General features: G+C 43.1%; 1 protein-coding gene across 1 annotated transcript in view; it reads left to right on the forward strand.

Moving 5' to 3' along the window:
• The first annotated feature begins 278 nt into the window (after positions 1–278).
• htr4 (5-hydroxytryptamine receptor 4) overlaps positions 279–18,373 on the forward strand; it is a 136,205-nt gene continuing 118,110 nt past the window's right edge. Inside the window, exon 1 of the mRNA XM_030145418.1 lies at positions 279–713. The gene's annotated coding sequence lies outside the window, so the exon portion shown is untranslated. The remainder of the gene's footprint in view (positions 714–18,373) is intronic.

Raw genomic sequence — 18,373 nt, forward strand, 5'->3', positions numbered from 1 at the left:
CTCCTCCCTCTCCTCCTCCTCCTCATCATCCTCCTTCCTCCTCCTCCTCCTCCTCCTCCTCCTCCTCCTCCTCCTCCTCCTCCTCCTCCTCCTCCTCCTCCTCCCTCTCCTTCCTCCTCCTCCTCCTCCTCCTCCGTGGACAGATGCCACTCAGACTGGACTGAATGGCGCCAAATGCCTGGAGTTGAACCGGTGACTGACAGGAGAGAGAGGGAGGAGGACTCATCACATCCAGTGGAGGGGGCGGGGCCACAGCAGAGCAGCCCCGTCCACGGCGGGTTCATGTCCGCGGACGATCCACGGACACACACAGGCAGGTCTGCGCTGCGCGTGTCTGCATCTGCCGGTGTCGCATCCACGGACCGGGTCCCTCAGATCCACGGACCAGGTCTGTGTCTCAGATCCACAGACCGGGTCTCAGTCTAAAATCCACGGACCGGGGCTCTTGCACCCCCCAGGACCGGGTCTGTGTCTCAGACCCACGGACCGGCTCCCCGGACCCCCGGTGTCCCTGCTCCGCGTGCGCGCCTCCCTCCCGCGGCTCCTTGCGCGCGGACCGGTCTGCGTCTCCGGTGGAATCCGGACTCTTCTCCTCGTGACTCTGTTTGGTTCCACGCCGCCGCCGCTCGGGGACTGGAGGACAATGTGACCGTGGACCGTGTGGATTAGTGTTCGTGACGGGGCTCGGCGGACCGGCTGTCCACAGTGACATGGTGAGTTCCAGGCCGTTTTCGGTGCGCGTGTTTCCGCCGCAGTACCGGGGCTCACCTCCGTGGACCAGGTGCCGTGACCTTCCACAGTGTGCGGGTCATGTCTGCGTGGGTCTGACCGTGTCAGAGCTTCATGGTTCACGTGGGTTTGTGGAATATGTGAGGACGCACGCGCTGCTTCCAAAGTTGGACCCACTTTGTCGGTTTGGGTCAGTGTTGGTTCGTGGGTCCAGACCCACGTGTGCCACTGTGGGTTTGCATCAGGTCCATACTGTTCCATAAGTGTGTGTGTGTGTGTGTGTGTGTGTGTGTGTGTGTGTGTGTGTGTGGCTGCAGGGCTGCTCTGATCGATCACCAATGTGTCAATACTGAAGCTGCAGAGTGGATGGATTGATGGTCACGTGACGTGGAGTGGACTGACCCCCCTCTGGAAAGTTCTGGACGGGACTGTGAGCCGGTTCTGTTTCATGTCTGAGTCTGTTTCACTTCAGTTTCATCCTAAACTCTGTGTTTTTAAAGACGCTGTGACGTCACTGACCTTCATCAGCTGCTTCAGTCCCGGTATGTCGTGTGTAGTTCACGGACCGTCCAAAGGCTCAGATTATGACGGTTATGTAACGTTTATGGACCAGGCTGAGCTGGTCCATGTGTCTGAGCAAAGGTTCAGGTCCAGGGTTGGATCCGGATCCTGAAGCCCATGGTTGGACTGTTGGGGTTTTAGTCTGAGTCCGCGTCCAGGGGGGTCAGACCCATGTTGGTCCAGGGTCCACATTCAGTCCAGTTTCCCCTCATGTGGGTCAGACCAGCCACATCAAACCAGTATCTTCAGTGTCATTAAGTCCAATTATATGATGAACATGTTCCATTTACTAACCATCCTGGAAAAACAGGAACCACCTGAGCATTTCTAAATATAAATCTGTGTAATTGAACTCATATTTAACCGGTTTATCATTTATGTTCATGATAATGTACAGACACAAACACACACATTTAAGATCAGACTGAATATTGGTCCAATTATACTGGTTTATATTTTTTATTCAAGGATAGTTTATAAATAGGGCTGTGTATCGGCAAGAATCTGGTGATGCGACACAAATCACAATACTATCATGATACTGTTAAAAAGGCAATTTTTTCATTTGTTTCTTTTTTTTTTAAATGATTATTTCCTTGGAGAATTGAATTACACCCAAAATCTGCACAAATACTAAACACATTTTTATTTGATCCCAACAGGATCTGATGTTCTATCACAAAATGTTCCTGTGTTCAAACTGAAATTCTGTTTTACAGACATTCCAGTTTCAGATCCTGTTCAAATGTTCAGATTCTGTTAGTTCAGAACTAACATCAGAACAGGATTTTTTTGCGATCCCAACAAAGGAACTAACATCTGCCTCTCAGACAGTAAAACGTGCTTTTAGGATGATTCAAATAACCATTATTTAATAAATAGTATTAAACAATAATCAAATACAAACAAAAAAGAAAAACAAAAAACATAAATGAACCTCCACAATAGCTGCATTTGAATAAATACCTAAACATATCAATACAGCACTTTTTAATATCGACATAGTTTGTGAAATATTGTGCTATATTGCAGAATCGATATTTTCATACACACCTAATTATAAATGTAAATATTTTCATGTAATTTCACAGTTTTACATGAAAACAGATGAACATGTGGCATCGTTATTATATCAGAGTTTATTTCTGTTTTTTATGTGTGTTATTGTTATTAAAGGGACAGAGTTTATTTTTGATATTTTTGTGTTTGTGTTCAGTCTGATATGAGTTGGATTTTTTTGCGTTCCTTATGGGATGTGACCTGGGGTAAGGGGGCGGGGCTATAGAAGTTCGACTTCATTCTGCTCCTTTTCGAATACATTTTCTTCTCATGTTAAATTTTCTTGTTTTAGTTTTTAATGTTGTATTCGAATCCACTGAACATTCAGATCAGTGCTAGTGTTTTGCTGATCTGACCCTCTTCAGAGTACAGCAGGGCTGACCGGTGGGTCATATGTTCAGTGTAGTGTTTGGATTGGTCATATTCATCCGTGGGCCGGACCGGAGCCTTTAGCGGCCGGTTCTGGTCCCCAGACCGTATGTTTGACAGCCCTGTTCTAATAGTTTGTAAAGGATCAGAGTTAAAGTTCTGAGTTGAACTGGAGGGTGAACGGTGTGGGTGTTCCAGCGTCTCCGTCAGGTCGAAACGACTGCAGCTGCCATGGGTCTGTCTGCAGTTTGGACCAGAACCAGCGGTGGTACCGGGACACGTGTGTCAGATGTCCATGTTTAACACATGTATGAACAGGCCTGAGCCACTACTGTCACATGACACATGGAGCAACTGACACACAGAACATTTAGCACTAAAAATACTGAGATTACTCAACGGAAACAGCCTTTCTTTTGCATTACACAAAGTATATTATATTATATTATATTATATTATATTATATTATTTATGCATTTGACAGACGCTTATTTCCAAAGAGGACTGACAAGGGAAAGATGAACAGTGAAGTGCCCCCCCCCCCCACCATTTCTCTCTCTCGCTTTCTCTCTCTCTTTCTGTCTCTCGTTCTCTCTCTCCTCTCTTTCTCTCTCCCCCCCACTTTCTTTGTAAAACCACCGCTGTGGACCAAAGTGCTCTGCAGAAGAATAAATAAAAACCAAAATAAAAGAATCAAATCCAAGCGTTTGACGACATAAAACATCTGTTCATTTAAACTCATGCTGTTCTCGTCATGAATGGATCCGAAATGAAACACAGATGGAAAACTACAACTGGGACCAGGTGGGGACTGGGGGACTGGGGGACTGGGGGACTGGGGGACAGGTGGGGACAGCAGTTTGGACCTTTGTTCAGTATCACAATTAAATACTGACTGGAACCAAAACACTACAAATATGATCAAAAACTTTTATTGAACAGGCATTTTACAACTGAAGTGATATGTGGTCTGAGGGTCTGAGGGTCTGAGGGTCTAAGGGTCTTCAGGTCTAAGCGTCTTCAGGTCTGAGGGCCACAGAGGGGTGATGTTTTTAAAACCAACTCCAGACCTTGATCTTTATTCTTTTAATTCAACTTTATCTCTTTATTTAGTTTGTATTTATTTCAGTTATTGTGTATCTGTTTACTCATTTACTTGTATTAATCTGTTTTCTATCCGGCATATTCTTCTATTTTGTTCCTTATTGATTTTATTTGATTTTTTTACTTATTTATTGATTATTTTATTATTTATTATTTATTGATTTCAGTTACCTTCTGCTGTGAGTGTTTCTCCTTCCTCTGGTTTTTCCAAACACTTCCTCTGCTCCTTCTGTTTGAAGACTGTTCTTATTTTAGAACCAACCACTGCAACGCCTGTGTGTGTGTAGGTGTGTGTGTGTGTGTGTGTGTGTGTGTGTGTGTGTGTAGGTGTGTGTAGGTGTGTGTGTGTGTGTGTGTGTGTGTGTGTGTGTGTGTGTGTGTGTTTTATCAGTATTACTGTGTTAAGTACTTTGTGTTGCAGTCTGTGTAATAAAGTGGTCCAAGTCAGATTTAGGACCACATATGCTTCAGTGGTTCTGGTTCTGTGGTTCTGCTTCAGTGGTTCTGGTTCTGTGGTTCTGGTTCTGTGGTTCTGCTTCAGTGGTTCTGGTTCTGGTTCTGTGGTTCTGGTTCTGGTTCTGTGGTTCTGCTTCAGTGGTTCTGCTTCTGTGGTTCTGGTTCTGCTTCAGTGGTTCTGGTTCTGTGGTTCTGGTTCTGTGGTTCTGCTTCAGTGGTTCTGGTTCTGTGGTTCTGCTTCAGTGGTTCTGGTTCTGCTTCAGTGGTTCTGCTTCAGTGGTTCTGGTTCTGTGGTTCTGCTTCAGTGGTTCTGCTTCTGTGGTTCTGGTTCTGCTTCAGTGGTTCTGCTTCAGTAGTTTCTTCTGTGCTCAGATGCTTCCATACAGAACAGTTCTTGTCATTTCCTTCGGCTGCAGGTTTATGGGTTTCGGTTCAACCACCATCTGTGATTTGGGTCAAATATGTAAATGTAAAATATGTAAATACGTGATGGATTTTCATTTGGCGGATGTGAAGCTGAGCAGGCAGCGAGTGGACGCACACTTTATGGACCATTATTGATGGAAACGTCCAAGTGGACAGAAGTTTGAACGTCCACCAGGGTTTGGCCTGGTTTCTACAGGAGAAAAAAACTGAATGAATAATAATCAGACATGAGATGATTGAATATTTACTGGAGACCTTTGGGCTCAGGCCTTCTCCCATCCTCTGGTCATTCCCAACGTCTTTCCTCCTTTTGTTTTCATTCAGTCTTCCTCCTCTTGTGTTTCTACTGTTTTCAGACATTTTAACCAGTTACATTTTTTAAGGGGTTTCAGTGTTTTCAGTGGTTTAAGGGGTTTAAGTGGTTTCAGGGGTTTTATTTTTGGCTCCTCTGTGTTTACATTTCCTGCTTTGTTGTTGTGATGCTGTGTTGCTATGACAACCAGCCACAGGGGAGGAGTTCTAGACGGACGGAAATGCAGCAAGAGGACGTCTAAACCTGAGTCAAGTAAAGTATTGGTGACTGGAAAGTCCTGTTAGCTGAAACATCCTGTTAGCCGAAACGTCCCGTTAGCCGAAACGTCCCGTTAGCCGAAACGTCCCGTTAGCTGAAACGTCCCGTTAGCCGAAACGTCCCGTTAGCTGAATTGTCCCGTTAGCTGAAACATCCTGATAGCTCAGTGTTTCTGAATGGGGGTGGTACCACCCCCCAGGGGACACTGGGAAACCATTGGGTGGTGTTTGGAATGAGAAAGCTGAGAGGGGGGCGCTGAGACCGAAATGGGGGGGTGTTAGTTTGTATAAGTGTCATGTTATGTCAGTGGTAAATTTCTGTACCCCCCCACATCTTCAGTGGTAATGTCTGTTGCGTCTACCCCCCATCCCAACAGTTCCTCCAGTGGGGGGCGGCAGCAGGCTGATGACATAATAATAATAATAATAATAATAATAATAATAATAATAATAATAATAATAATAATAATAATAATAATAATGATGGATTAGATTTTATATAGTGCTTTTTCTAGACACCCAAAGCACTTTACATTATTCATTCGCTCTCACATCCTCCCTCTGGTGGTGGTAAACTACATCTGTATCCACAGCTGTCCTGGGGGGGGGGGGGGCAGACTGACAGAAGCGTGGCTGACCACCACCAAACATTCATACACCAGTGTGAGTGGCACTGGAGGCAAGGAGGGTGAAGTGTCTTGCCCAAGGACACAACGGACTGACTAGGATAGAGCGGGATTCGAACCGCCAACCCTTCAGTTATTGGACGACCTGCTCTACCACCTGAGCCATGACTGCCCCCAAACACCCACATAAAGGGGCGTTTGTTGTGAAAGTGTCTCTTCCTGTTCTGCTCTTAGTGGGCGGAGTCTGCATTAACAGAACCGTTCCTTCCTGTGTGCTCTTAGTGGGCGGAGTCTGCAGGAGGAGCTTCCATTGCAGTCCCGTCTCCGTCGGTTCTGCTGCATTATTCATCCTCCTGCTCTTCCATCAGATTCGAGTCCATTAAAACTAAATGTTCAGGGTTTTCATCAGTTTTCAGCCTCAGTCAGGACTAACATAATGGAGGTTGTGAATTCAGTCACCTTCACGAGCGTTTGTCGTTTCTGTCCACTAACGCTCATTAACCCTTTACCCCTGACGCGTCTGTGGCGAACGTTGTAAATGTTTTAAATATGAGGATGAAGATCACTCAAACATGTGCCATCTTCCATAAAATAAAGGGTTTATTGAATAATTCTGCTCTATATATCTGATCTAATTGTTCCATATCTGACATATTTTGTGGATGTTTGGAGGAAACACATGAACAGCTGATCGTTATTATTCTACAAAAAAGAGCAAACGTATGATAAAAGGTACAGAGATCCAACAGACCCATGAGTTCATCAACTAAACAAATGAACATCTGGTAGAAGACAGTTTATTACAAACCTAAAAGACAACACCCAGAAAAAACTAGAAAAAAGGAAAAGTCTGTGCGATCGAAAAGGATTAGAAGACTTTAATAAACCAAAGATTCAGGACGAAGGCATCTGAAGGTTTGATCTGTGAAAAAAATCAACTTATGGAACAAACTGAACAATGAAACACAGACAATTAAATCCAAGAACGCATTTAAAAACACACTCCAAACTGTTCAGAGAGGAAGACCAAAGTACGAATTCAAATGTGTTCTTTTAGGATTATAAACTGTGTGTTCCATGACCTGAACACATCCTCTGCACGGGAAAAATACCATTTTAACATCATGTTATTAATGTGTCTCAGGGGTTTTCCTTTATTTTTCTCATTTCTGTGCATGTTTTTTCTTGTTTTCATGTTTTTTCTTGTTTTTGCTTAATTTGGTCACATTTGTTGGCTTTTTGTTCTTTTTTGGTTCCAGTCCAGCTGGTCTGGTCCAGTTGGTTCCGGTCCAGTTGGTCCGGTCCACTGGTCCAGTCCAGTCCAGATCATACTAGTCTGAATGTGGAACCTGAACTTCATGAGTTTGACCTTTTTCACATGAATTAAAACCAGATGTTGATCAAATGTTTAGTCCAGGTTTAGTCCACTACTGTCCTGAGTCCTGGAGGACAGACATCTTCGTCCTCTGGCCTCATGACCTCTACGTCCTCTGGTCACATGACCCTCTTTGTCCTCTGGTCACGTGACCTCTTCGTCCTCTAGTCACATGACCCCCTATGTCCACACACCTGAGTTTGGTGGACGGTGTTCCCCTTGGCATGCCCCCCCCCCCACCCCCCCCACTGTGGACTTTAACTGGGACAAAGTAAAAGTGTCTCCTCATGAATGATGCAGGATGCCTTCACCTCTGATCAGACTCAGACGAGTCCACAGCACCGGTGGCGTTGGTGATGCGTCTGCGCCGTCATCCTGAGGCTGATTGTACAGACCTGGTACAGGTTTGAATCAGCTGTTTTAACGTCGGTAGAAATGATGAAGATGATGATGAAGAACAAGGTGGAGTTTAGAACCGTGATGCACTTTTGTCTTTATTTGGCGGAAACATGTTGTTGTTTTTACTTAATGTAACATTTTTCATTTTTCAGACTCAACGTTCAGATTCAAACAAATATTTGATCCAAGTCAAACGTGGATGTTCTGCCTGTGGATGTGGGAAAAGTTCTGACCACTAAAAAGAGTTTAAAACCGCAAAACAACATCTGTTACCCTGACAATGACAACAACAACAAACATAACTGTGACATTAATAACAACAGAAATGACCAATGTCCAAACCATTTGAATGATAAAATCTTTCATTAAACATCATAATTAAGTTTTTTTAAACTGAAAATGTGACTTCAATAAACACAAACAAACATGACGGAAGAAAAAAGTAAATAAGTATTAAAAATGGAAACTTTAAAAACATGAACAAATGTAAAAGAATCAGGTTCATTAAGAAAAACAGGAAAAAAGTGTAAAAAAAAATGCAGAAAAAATGAGTGATAAGTATAAATATAAAACCGTATCAGAATATTGAGTTTTATTTTTTTCCCTCAGACCCAGTTCAGCCTCTAACTGATGTTTCTGTCGGTCAGGTCAAACAGCTGTGTTTATTTTTAATATGATATTCTGTGTCATTATAGTAAAACACTAACACTGATCCTTTTTAACCCTCTTTTCCGTCTTCTTATTTCTCTCTAAACTCCAGTGAATCGGTCCCACTGGGGGTTCAAAGGTCATCTGTGCTGCTTTAATTCAAACCCTGGTGCTTGTTGATCGTTCTCAGCGTTTCCTATCGACTCCACCGTCGTTTCTGTTCAAACCTGCTTCATTACTCAAAGTGGATTCTGTTCTGACGGACCAGACGTGGCATCGATTTTCTTTTCTGCCTCTGAACGTTCATGAACCAACTCCTGCTGCACACGTGTGTCTTCTCAGTTTCTGTTTCATCCATTAAACCTTTATTTTAATGGTCTGTCCCCCAGAGACAAGGGGTCCTCTACACATGAGTCCACCATTAGCAGGGGGGGGGCTGATCCAGGAGGAGGTGCTGCTGAAGGTAAGGAGGGGCTGTAGGTGAGGAGGTGCTGTAGGTAAGGAGGGGCTGTAGGTGAGGAGGTGCTGTAGGTGAGGAGGTGCAGGCTGCTGTAGATGAGGAGTTGCTGTAGGTGAAGAGGTGCTGCTGTAGGTGAGGAGGTGCTGTAGGTGAGGAGGTGCTGTAGGTGAAGAGGTGCTGCTGTAGATGAGGAGGTGCTGTAGGTGAAGAGGTGCTGCTGTAGGTGAGGAGGTGCTGTAGGTGAGGAGGTGCTGTAGGTGAAGAGGTGCTGCTGTAGGTGAAGAGGTGCTGCTGTAGGTGAGGAGGTGCTGTAGGTGAGGAGGTGCTGCTGTAGGTGAAGAGGTACTGCTGTAGGTGAGGAGGTGCTGCTGTAGGTGAAGAGGTGCTGCTGTAGGTGAGGAGGTGCTGCTGTAGGTGAGGAGGTGCTGTAGGTGAAGAGGTGCTGCTGTAGGTGAAGAGGTGCTGCTGTAGGTGAGGAGGTGCTGTAGGTGAGGAGGTGCTGTAGGTGAGGAGGTGCTGGCTCCTCCACTCTCTCCCTCACACACACACACACACGCACGCACGCACACACGCACACACACACACACACACACACACACACACACACACATCAGGATGCGTTCAGGGACCAACATGTGGAACTGTTTGACTTGATGTGAATCACTCCTCAATCGTAGACCTTTTACTGGTACTGATTCAGTGGGTACCAGTAAAAGGACCAGATCCAGATCAGATCCTCAGTCTGGTCTGTGTTGGGGGTCTGCGCTGTCTTCTCTTCTTCCTTCTGTTGGGACTCAAACCTGCGTTTGTTGGATTTCAGTCGTTTCCTTCTGTTTTTATTTGAAATCTCTCTCTCTCCTGTTCCCTGCTGGTTCTTAAACCTGGACTTGGACCTGGACCAGGTTTTCAGGGCCTCATTAGTGCTGCTTTAAGCCCCCGGTCTCCTGGACAGACTGGACTCTTATTGGTGGAGGGGTTAAACGGTGGGGGCGTGGCTCAGGAACCGGCTCCGTTGGACTTATTTGGACCGGACTGGACCGCTGTTTATCCAGACGCTTTAAAGAGGCCCAGAGTCTGAGTCTGAGCCCAAACACTGTTGACTTTTCATAAACGTCAGCCTGTGGACGGACAGATGATGGACGGCCAGGGGGACGCTCCTGGACTGGTCCGTTTCCTGTGGACGGACAGATGATGGACGGCCAGGGGGACGCTCCTGGACTGGTCCGTTTCCTGTGGACGGACAGATGATGGACGGCCAGGGGGACGCTCCTGGACTGGTCCGTTTCCAGTGTTTCCACTGGTTTAACCCTTTAACCTCTGATGTATCAGCGCTGACACCTTCTGAATGGAGGATTTATTTAAATATTCAGATAAATTCAACCGTTTGTTCAATAGTTACATTTCTAATCCTGCTGATAGAATAGATCTTGTTCTATCTGTGAACATCTGAGCATGCTCAGTTCAAGCCCCGCCCCCTGTGGAATGGGGGGTCAAACCCAGAGCAGTGAGTGAGACTGACTCACCATAAAAATAGACACTTTGGGCTTTTTTTTTCTCCACAGTTTTTGTTGTTGTTGTTTTTCCTGTTGTTTCCAGTGTTGTGGTGATTTTCATTCATTTATTTATTTATTTACTTTTTTTTCCTGAGTTTCATCCGTGGAACTGTTTTATGGAGTTAAACAGGTGGAGAAAAGCAGATGGACTGATTTAGAAAAAAAGAGACAAAAATAAAACTACTGAGAACAAATTACAATACTGGTTATTTATTTTATTCTTTTTCTTTTCTTTTTTTTTTTTTTTTTTTTTTTTTACTTATTTTAGGTTTTTTTTTTGCATATTTTTTCCTGTTATTTATTATTTTGTAAATATTGTATTCATTTTTGTTCATTTTGTTACTTATTTTATTTATTTTTTGTCCGTGGAACTGCTTTATGGAGTTAAACAGGTGTTAAAAAGCAGTTGGACTGATTTAGAAAAAAAGAGCCCAAACTAAAACTCCTGGGTCCAAACCCCAGTCCTTGTTGTTGTTCAGTTCGTTCCAGTTTCAGTTGATGTTCACCATCCTAAATCTGTTACTGATGTTCATTCTAGTGCCTGATTTAGTCCAAACCTGTCAAACTTCAGTATGTGGGTTCAGCTTCAGTATTTGAGCCTTCAGTGGTTCAGCTTCAGTGTCTGGGTTCAGCTTCAGTATCTGAGCCTTCAGTGGTTCAGCTTCAATATATGGGTTCAGCTTCAGTATCTGGGTTCAGCTTCAGTGTCTGAGCCTTCAGTGGTTCAGCTTCAGTGTCTGGGTTCACCTTCAGTATCTCAGCCTTCAGTGGTTCAGCTTCAGTATCTGGGTTCAGCTTCAGTATCTGAGCCTTCAGTGGTTCAGCTTCAGTATCTGGGTTCAGCTTCAGTGTCTGAGCTTTCAGTGGTTCAGCTTCAGTATCTGGGTTCAGCTTCAGTATCTGAGCCTTCAGTGGTTCAGCTTCAGTATCTGGGTTCAGCTTCAGTGTCTGAGCTTTCAGTGGTTCAGCTTCAGTATCTGGGTTCAGCTTCAGTATCTGGGTTCAGCTTCAGTATCTGAGCCTTCAGTGGTTCAGCTTCAGTATCTGGGTTCAGCTTCAGTATCTGAGCCTTCAGTGAACCCAGTCATTAGTTTTTGGTCCAGACCTTGAAGTTCTTGCGTCTTTTAAAGTCCTTTCTCAGGATTATCTCCTGATCTGGATCCAATTTAAACCTCTCAGTGTTTCCTGTACTTTGGGAGGCTTCAGCTGCTTCTGCTGCTTCAGCTGCTGCAGATCTCTGTGTAATTCCATGTAATTTTACTTTAGAGGCTTTAAAAGGCCGTTAATGCTGACACTGTTTTTGAATGAAGTCTTTTGATCCTCGAGGAGGATCTGAGGAACACTGATGAAAGATGAGTGTTCAGGGGAGCATACCAGGGTTCTGTTCACCTGTGGAACGGAACTGAACGGAACAGATTATTTTTCAGTTTTTTTTTTGGTCTGAATTCAACACTTGTTCATTTTTGTCTGATTGTTTAAATTCTGATCCATCCACTAAATCCATCCCATAATAAACTGTGTTAAATTCCTACACCAACACCCTTCTACCAAGTGAGTACAAAATGCACACATTTAACATTTGACCTTGAACTAAAAAGAATAATATGAACCAGTGTGTGTGTGAATCACTGACAGATGACAGAAGGAAAAATAAACAAATAAATAAATAAATAAATTATACAGTTTATATGTAGAATATTGGATAAAACATTTTTTGTGTTTTTTGCATCAAATATCTGTTTTGTTTCCATTTTAAACCTGTCATTTAAAGGGTGAAATGTAACAGTTATTGAATATTTGGTATTTTTGTTTATGGATCAAGTTGATGAAATAAAGAAAACGTTAAAAACAAACTGTATGAAAAACATTCTGACTTTAATTCAACACTGTCCAGACCCTTTATGAGTTAAAGGACGTCTGTGGTGGATAACGAAGGGTTAATGCTCAGTATTTTATTGATTAATTTGTTAATTCTTTGGCCTGAATGATTAGAAATGACTAAAATGACTGATGGAGGTGAGGAGTGACTGTAACCTGTAGATGAGGTCGTGTATGCGGTCCATCCTTGGTTCCACATGTGTTGGTTTATGGTCGATGAATGCACCGGTGTGATCCACTTTGATCTGGTTTGATCCAGTTTGATCCAGATGCATCTGTGCTGTCTTAACCCTTTCATGCCTGACGTCCACATTTATGGACCCATAGTTGAACTGACGTTCTAAAGCACAGGTGTCAAACATGTGGCCCGGGGGCCAAATCCAGCCCCCCAAAGGGTCCAGTCCAGTAGGATGAATTTGTGAAATGAAAGAATTACACTGAGGAAATTATCAATCAGTGGTGTAAAAATCATTGTAATTCAGGTTCCACACACAGACCAATTCAATCTCAATTGGGTCAGACCAGGAAAATATTACCATAATAACCTATAAATAATGACAACTGCAGATTTGATCTTTGTTTTAGTGTAAAAAATAAAATTACATTAAAATGTTTATATTAACAAACAAAAAAATGTGAATAACCTGAACAAATACGAAATACGTGAAATGTCTTAAGAGAAGTAAATGTAATTTTACCAATATTCTGCCTGTTACTAAATGTTTTGTTATTTGTAATTGTAATGTAAGTTGTAATGCACATGTGTAAATGATAAAGTCAGGCAGAATATTGTTAAAATTACCCTTGTTTTTCTGAAGAAATTTCAAGTTGTTAATGTTTTTCAGATTGTTAAGGAAATGTTGTAGATGTAAACATTATCATAATGTAATTTTATTTTTTCACTGGTATTATTTTACTGGTCCGGCCCACTGGAGATCATATTGGGCTGAATGTGGAACTGAACTAAAATGAGTTTGACACCCATGTTCTAAAGGGTTCTAAAGGTCGTACAGTCCAAACCACATGGGTTCATTCTGTTTAGACCCTCAGACATACAATGAACTAAAGGATCATCTGAGCTGTAGAATGTGGACTGACCTGGGATCTGCTAAAGTGAACCTCCACAGACCCACACATGGGTTTACTGTCCACCACTGGACAACAGGTCCACAGATTCAGACCAAAAGCCTGTCCACCACAGAGGACATTCAGTAAAAAGAAAAAATATGTATCTGAAAAAAACTGCTGCATCCTGATGTTTCTAATACTGACACTTATTGAACTAGAAGCACTCGGAGAGCGCAGACCTCCGCCAAGGCTGATCAGTGCCCCCCCCCCCCCGTGGGCCCCCCCACCCCCGATCACCACCAAAATTTAATCATTTCTTCCTTATCCCATTTCCAACAAACCCTGAAAATTTCATCCAAATCTGTCCGTAACTTTTTGAGTTATGTTGCACACTAATGGACAGACAAACAAACAAACAAACAAACAGACAAACAAACCCTGGCAAAAACATAACCTCCTTGGCGGAGGTAATTAAAAACAGCCCAAACTTCTTCTTTCCTGGGTCTGAGGAGGGAAAATATCCTCTGAATAAAACCATATTTTTAAAAAAATCTTCTAAATGCATTTGAACTTTAGCCTAATTTTGAGAAATAAAATGAGTCTGGATCTTCTCTGTTCAGAACTCATGGGTCTTTTATAGAAGCTCTGTCTGCTGCAGCCGCTGGAGTTTAGATCAGGTTCAGACGGGTTGGCGTCCGTGGACTCGCTACATACCACATCATGTCACTATGTCTGTGTGGTGACGGGTGCACCGGGGGGGCAGGACGGGTCTGAACCGGGTCAGGGTTTGGATCAGTTACAGACGATCCAACAACAAACTGTTAACAGAGTAGAACAGGAGCAGGTGGAGGTTCACCTGGGCATCACATTTACACCAAACAACAACAACATCTGACCCCCCCCCCCCCCCCCCAAAAAAAAAAAAAAAAAGGGGAGGCAAGGGGTGTTGTTTTTGGTTCAGTTAGTTTGTTTGTTTGTTAACATTTTAGAAGCAAAACTATAGTTTGAATCTAGAGGATGCAGGATCTGACTTTTTCTATTCTGATGCGGATATCGAAGCTGGGGCTTTGTGTACTGATCCAATATGACAGTGGATTTAGAGAAGAGGTTCTGAACGGGGGAGGGGGGGGACACTCTCCTGGGGGTGTACGTGTGTGTGTGTGTGAATGACATTGTTGTGTGTGCAGTGGCGTTAGTGACTACTGTTGTACATCACAACAGTATAAATCACTCAGAACATACTCTGTGTGACATGTGTCTGTACTGTTTTTGTCTATGATGACATCAGCACACACACATGATGACATCAGCACACACACATGATGACATCAGCACACGTACATGATGACATCAGCACACGTACATGATGACATCAGCACACACATGATGACATCACCTGGATCCATGCAAAAATAAGATATATGTGTGAGGGGCGGGGCTTGTTGTGCCTGGCACCACTTGTTACTTCCTGTTTTCAATATTAACATCGTTCACACCAGATTGTTTTCAGAAAAGTCTTCATCTACATGAACCTGCATAAATACGCCACCATGTGGTTAGTGTTGGAATGAACAACGGTCACATGACTGTTTTGGGTTTTTTTTGTATTTTTATCTCAGTGGCCGATCGACTGTGAGTTACTGTGAAGATGTCGTGTCCGCCGTCGTCTTTGCTGTCATCTTTGAAATGTTGATTTTTGAATTTTTGCTGAATGTTTTAAATCTTCGAACTGTTCTGTTCCTTCTACTGGTCCATCTGTTGATGCTTTAGAACATGTAAATGGTTCCAGATATCAGTCTAGTTCCTATTGATCACTGATAGAAGTCAGATATGGACTGTGACTGGATGAGTTGAGTTCTCCTCCAGTGAAAGTCCCGCCCACTTCTAGAGTTAGATTGATCTGCATCCAGACCACAGGACTGGAACATAGAACAGAACCAGGACTGGAACATAGAACAGAGCCAGGACTGGAATGTAGAACAGAACCTGACATAGAACACATTCAACTGGTTCTGATCCACATAGAACAGATGCTGATGGACAGGGACAGTGGGCGGAGTTTGACGGTGACTTGTTCCGTAACAGCGATTATTTGATGGATGGAGGTGTTAAATGAAAATGAGTTGATTGTTTTCCTTCAGTTTTAGTCCAGTTGACTAAAGCGCTGTCGTCTTCATCTGTCACTGATGATGTCATAAATGTCCCGGTTCGTCTGATGGATGCCTTCCTTTACCACCGTCCCTGAAGGCATCGCGGGTCAAACAGAAACAGCCCAGGTTCAGTGAAAGCATCTTTTATTTACAGAGTTTAGGATTCGATAAGAGATGAAACCCATGAAACGCGTCTGAAGAGTCGGTCGTTCACGCTGAACCTCAGCAGGACGGTGTTTGACCCCAGATCTACAGAAAACACGGAACCTGATCCAGTGGAAAACAGACCGAAGCTCCCACAAACATCTGTCCAATCAGGTGGGGTTTATTTCCTCAGCCCGACATTCTGCTCCAGGCCGTTTCACTGTGACCTTTGACCCCGAGTCCACAGAAAGAAAAATTCCCCAAAAAACCCATTAAAGGCAGAAAATGGAGGAAACCCCAGGAGATCCAGGAGCAGAACGGACACGACATCCCCTACAAACATGAAAATAAACAGAGCAGCTTCAGTCCAGGAGGAGATAGTCTCATTAATTAACTGATCCAATTATCATCCACATATTTGACACTTAAATATTCACATCAACTAACACAGAGACAAATGTGTCGGTTTCCCTTTAATACAGGTTTATCCTCTGGGGAAAAAAAAGCTCTTTTGTGTAGTTTTTTTTCTTGATTTTGTTGCTTTCGTAAACATTCTCCGGTGAAAAATATCAAACTCATTTTATTTCTGTGACCAGGAAGTCATTTAGAGAATAACATGTCCCATCAGTTCATGTAAACTTCCATCCATCCATCCATTCTCTTCCGCTTATCCGGGGCCGGGTCGCGGGGGTAACAGTCTAAGCAGGGATGCCCAGACTTCCCTCTCCCCAGACACCTCCTCCAGCTCTTCCGGGGGGATCCCGAGGCGTTCCCAGGCCAGCCGAGAGACATAGTCTCTCCAACGTGTCCTGGGTCTTCCCCGAGGTCTCCTCCCGGTGGGACATGCCCGGAACACCTCCCCAGGGAGGCGTCCAGGAGGCATCCGAAACAGATGCCCGAGCCACCTCAGCTGGCCCCTCTCGACGCGGAGGAGCAGCGGCTCTACTCCGAGCTCCTCCCTGGTGACTGAGCTCCTCACCCTATCCCTAAGGGTGCGCCCAGCCACCCGACGGAGGAAACTCATTTCGACCGCTTGTATCCGGGATCTTGTCCTTTCGGTCATGACCCAAAGCTCATGACCATAGGTGAGGGTAGGAACGTAGATTGACCGGTAAATCGAGAGCTTCGCCTCTCGGCTCAGCTCCTTCTTTACCACAACCGACCGGTACAGCGACTGCATCACTGCAGACGCTGCACCGATCCGTCTGTCAATCTCACGCTCCATCCTTCCCTCACTCGTGAACAAGACCATGTAAACTTTATGAAACATATTCTATTCTATTCTATTCTATTCTATTCTATTCTATTCTATTTGGTTCTACTCTATTCTGTTCTATTCTGTTTTGTTTTATTTTATTTTATTTTATTTTATTCTGTTTTTTTCTATTTTATTCTATTCTATTCTATTTGGTTCTATTCTATTCTATTCTGTTTTATTTTATTTTATTCTGTTTTATTCTATTTTATTCTATTCTATTCTATTTGGTTCTGTTCTATTCTGTTTTATTTTATTTTATTCTATTCTTTTCTATTCTATTCTTTTCTATTTGGTTCTATTCTATTTGGTTCTATTCTATTCTGTTTTATTCTATTCTATTCGGTTCTATTCTGTTCTATTCTATTCTTTTCTTTTCTGTTCTATTCTATTCTATTCTATTCTGTTCTATCTATTCTATTCTGTTCTGTTCTATTCTACTCTGTTCGATACTATTCTTTTCAGGTCTATTTTATTTTATTTTATTTTATTTTATTCAGTCCATCTCAGTAAAACTCTTTCATCTGTTCAGTTTTTAACACAGTTGAACTCATTAATGAACTTAATTAGTTCCAGTTCAGACTGAATGACGTCATTATTTTGTCCTGTAGTTCTAGAATGTTCTGTGTCGTATTCCAAAGCCGAGGACCAAACAGAGGCAGCGCTCGTCTGTCCAGATCTGTAAACAGAAGCAGAAACAAACAAACTCCCATAAAAAGTTTGACAGTTTAATCAGTCGTTCGTTTCCTCCTCAGACTAAATGAAGTGGATTTAAAAACACAGAGCCACAGTGGGTGGAAACAGTGACCTTTAACCCTTTAAAGTCTGAACCGCTCCAGTAATGACAGAAAAGTCCAGTTCTTTGAATCTGGAGCCTTTATTGGTCTGTCTGAACAACCAAACAACAACCAAATAACAACCAAATAACAACCAAACAACAACCAAATAATGACCAAACAACAGCTGAACAACAAACAACCAAACAACAACCAAACAACAGCTGAACAACAAACAACCAAACAACAACCAAACAACAGCTGAACAACAAACAAACAACCAAACAACAACCAAACAACAACCAAACAACAACCAAACAACAGCTGAACAACAAACAAACAACCAAACAACAACCAAACAACAACCAAATAACAACCAAACAACAGCTGAACAACAAACAACCAAACAACAACCAAACAACAGCTGAACAACAAACAACCAAACAACAGCCGAACAACAACCAAATAACAACCAAACAACAGCTGAACAACAAACAACACCTGAACAACAAACAAACAACAAACAAACAACCAAACAACAGCCGAACAACAACCAAACAGCCGATCAACAACCAAACAACAACCAAATAACAACCAAACAACAGCCAAACAACAGCTGAACAACTACCAAACAACAACCAAATAACCAAACAACAACCGAACAACAGCTGAACAACAACCAAACAACAGCTGAACAACAGCTGACCAACAACCAAACAACCAAACAACAGCCAAACAACAACCAAACAGCAGCTGAACAACAACCA

The sequence above is a fragment of the Sphaeramia orbicularis genome, chromosome 10 (genome assembly GCF_902148855.1).
Source record: "Sphaeramia orbicularis chromosome 10, fSphaOr1.1, whole genome shotgun sequence".
NCBI classification, from domain to species: Eukaryota; Metazoa; Chordata; class Actinopteri; order Kurtiformes; family Apogonidae; genus Sphaeramia; species Sphaeramia orbicularis.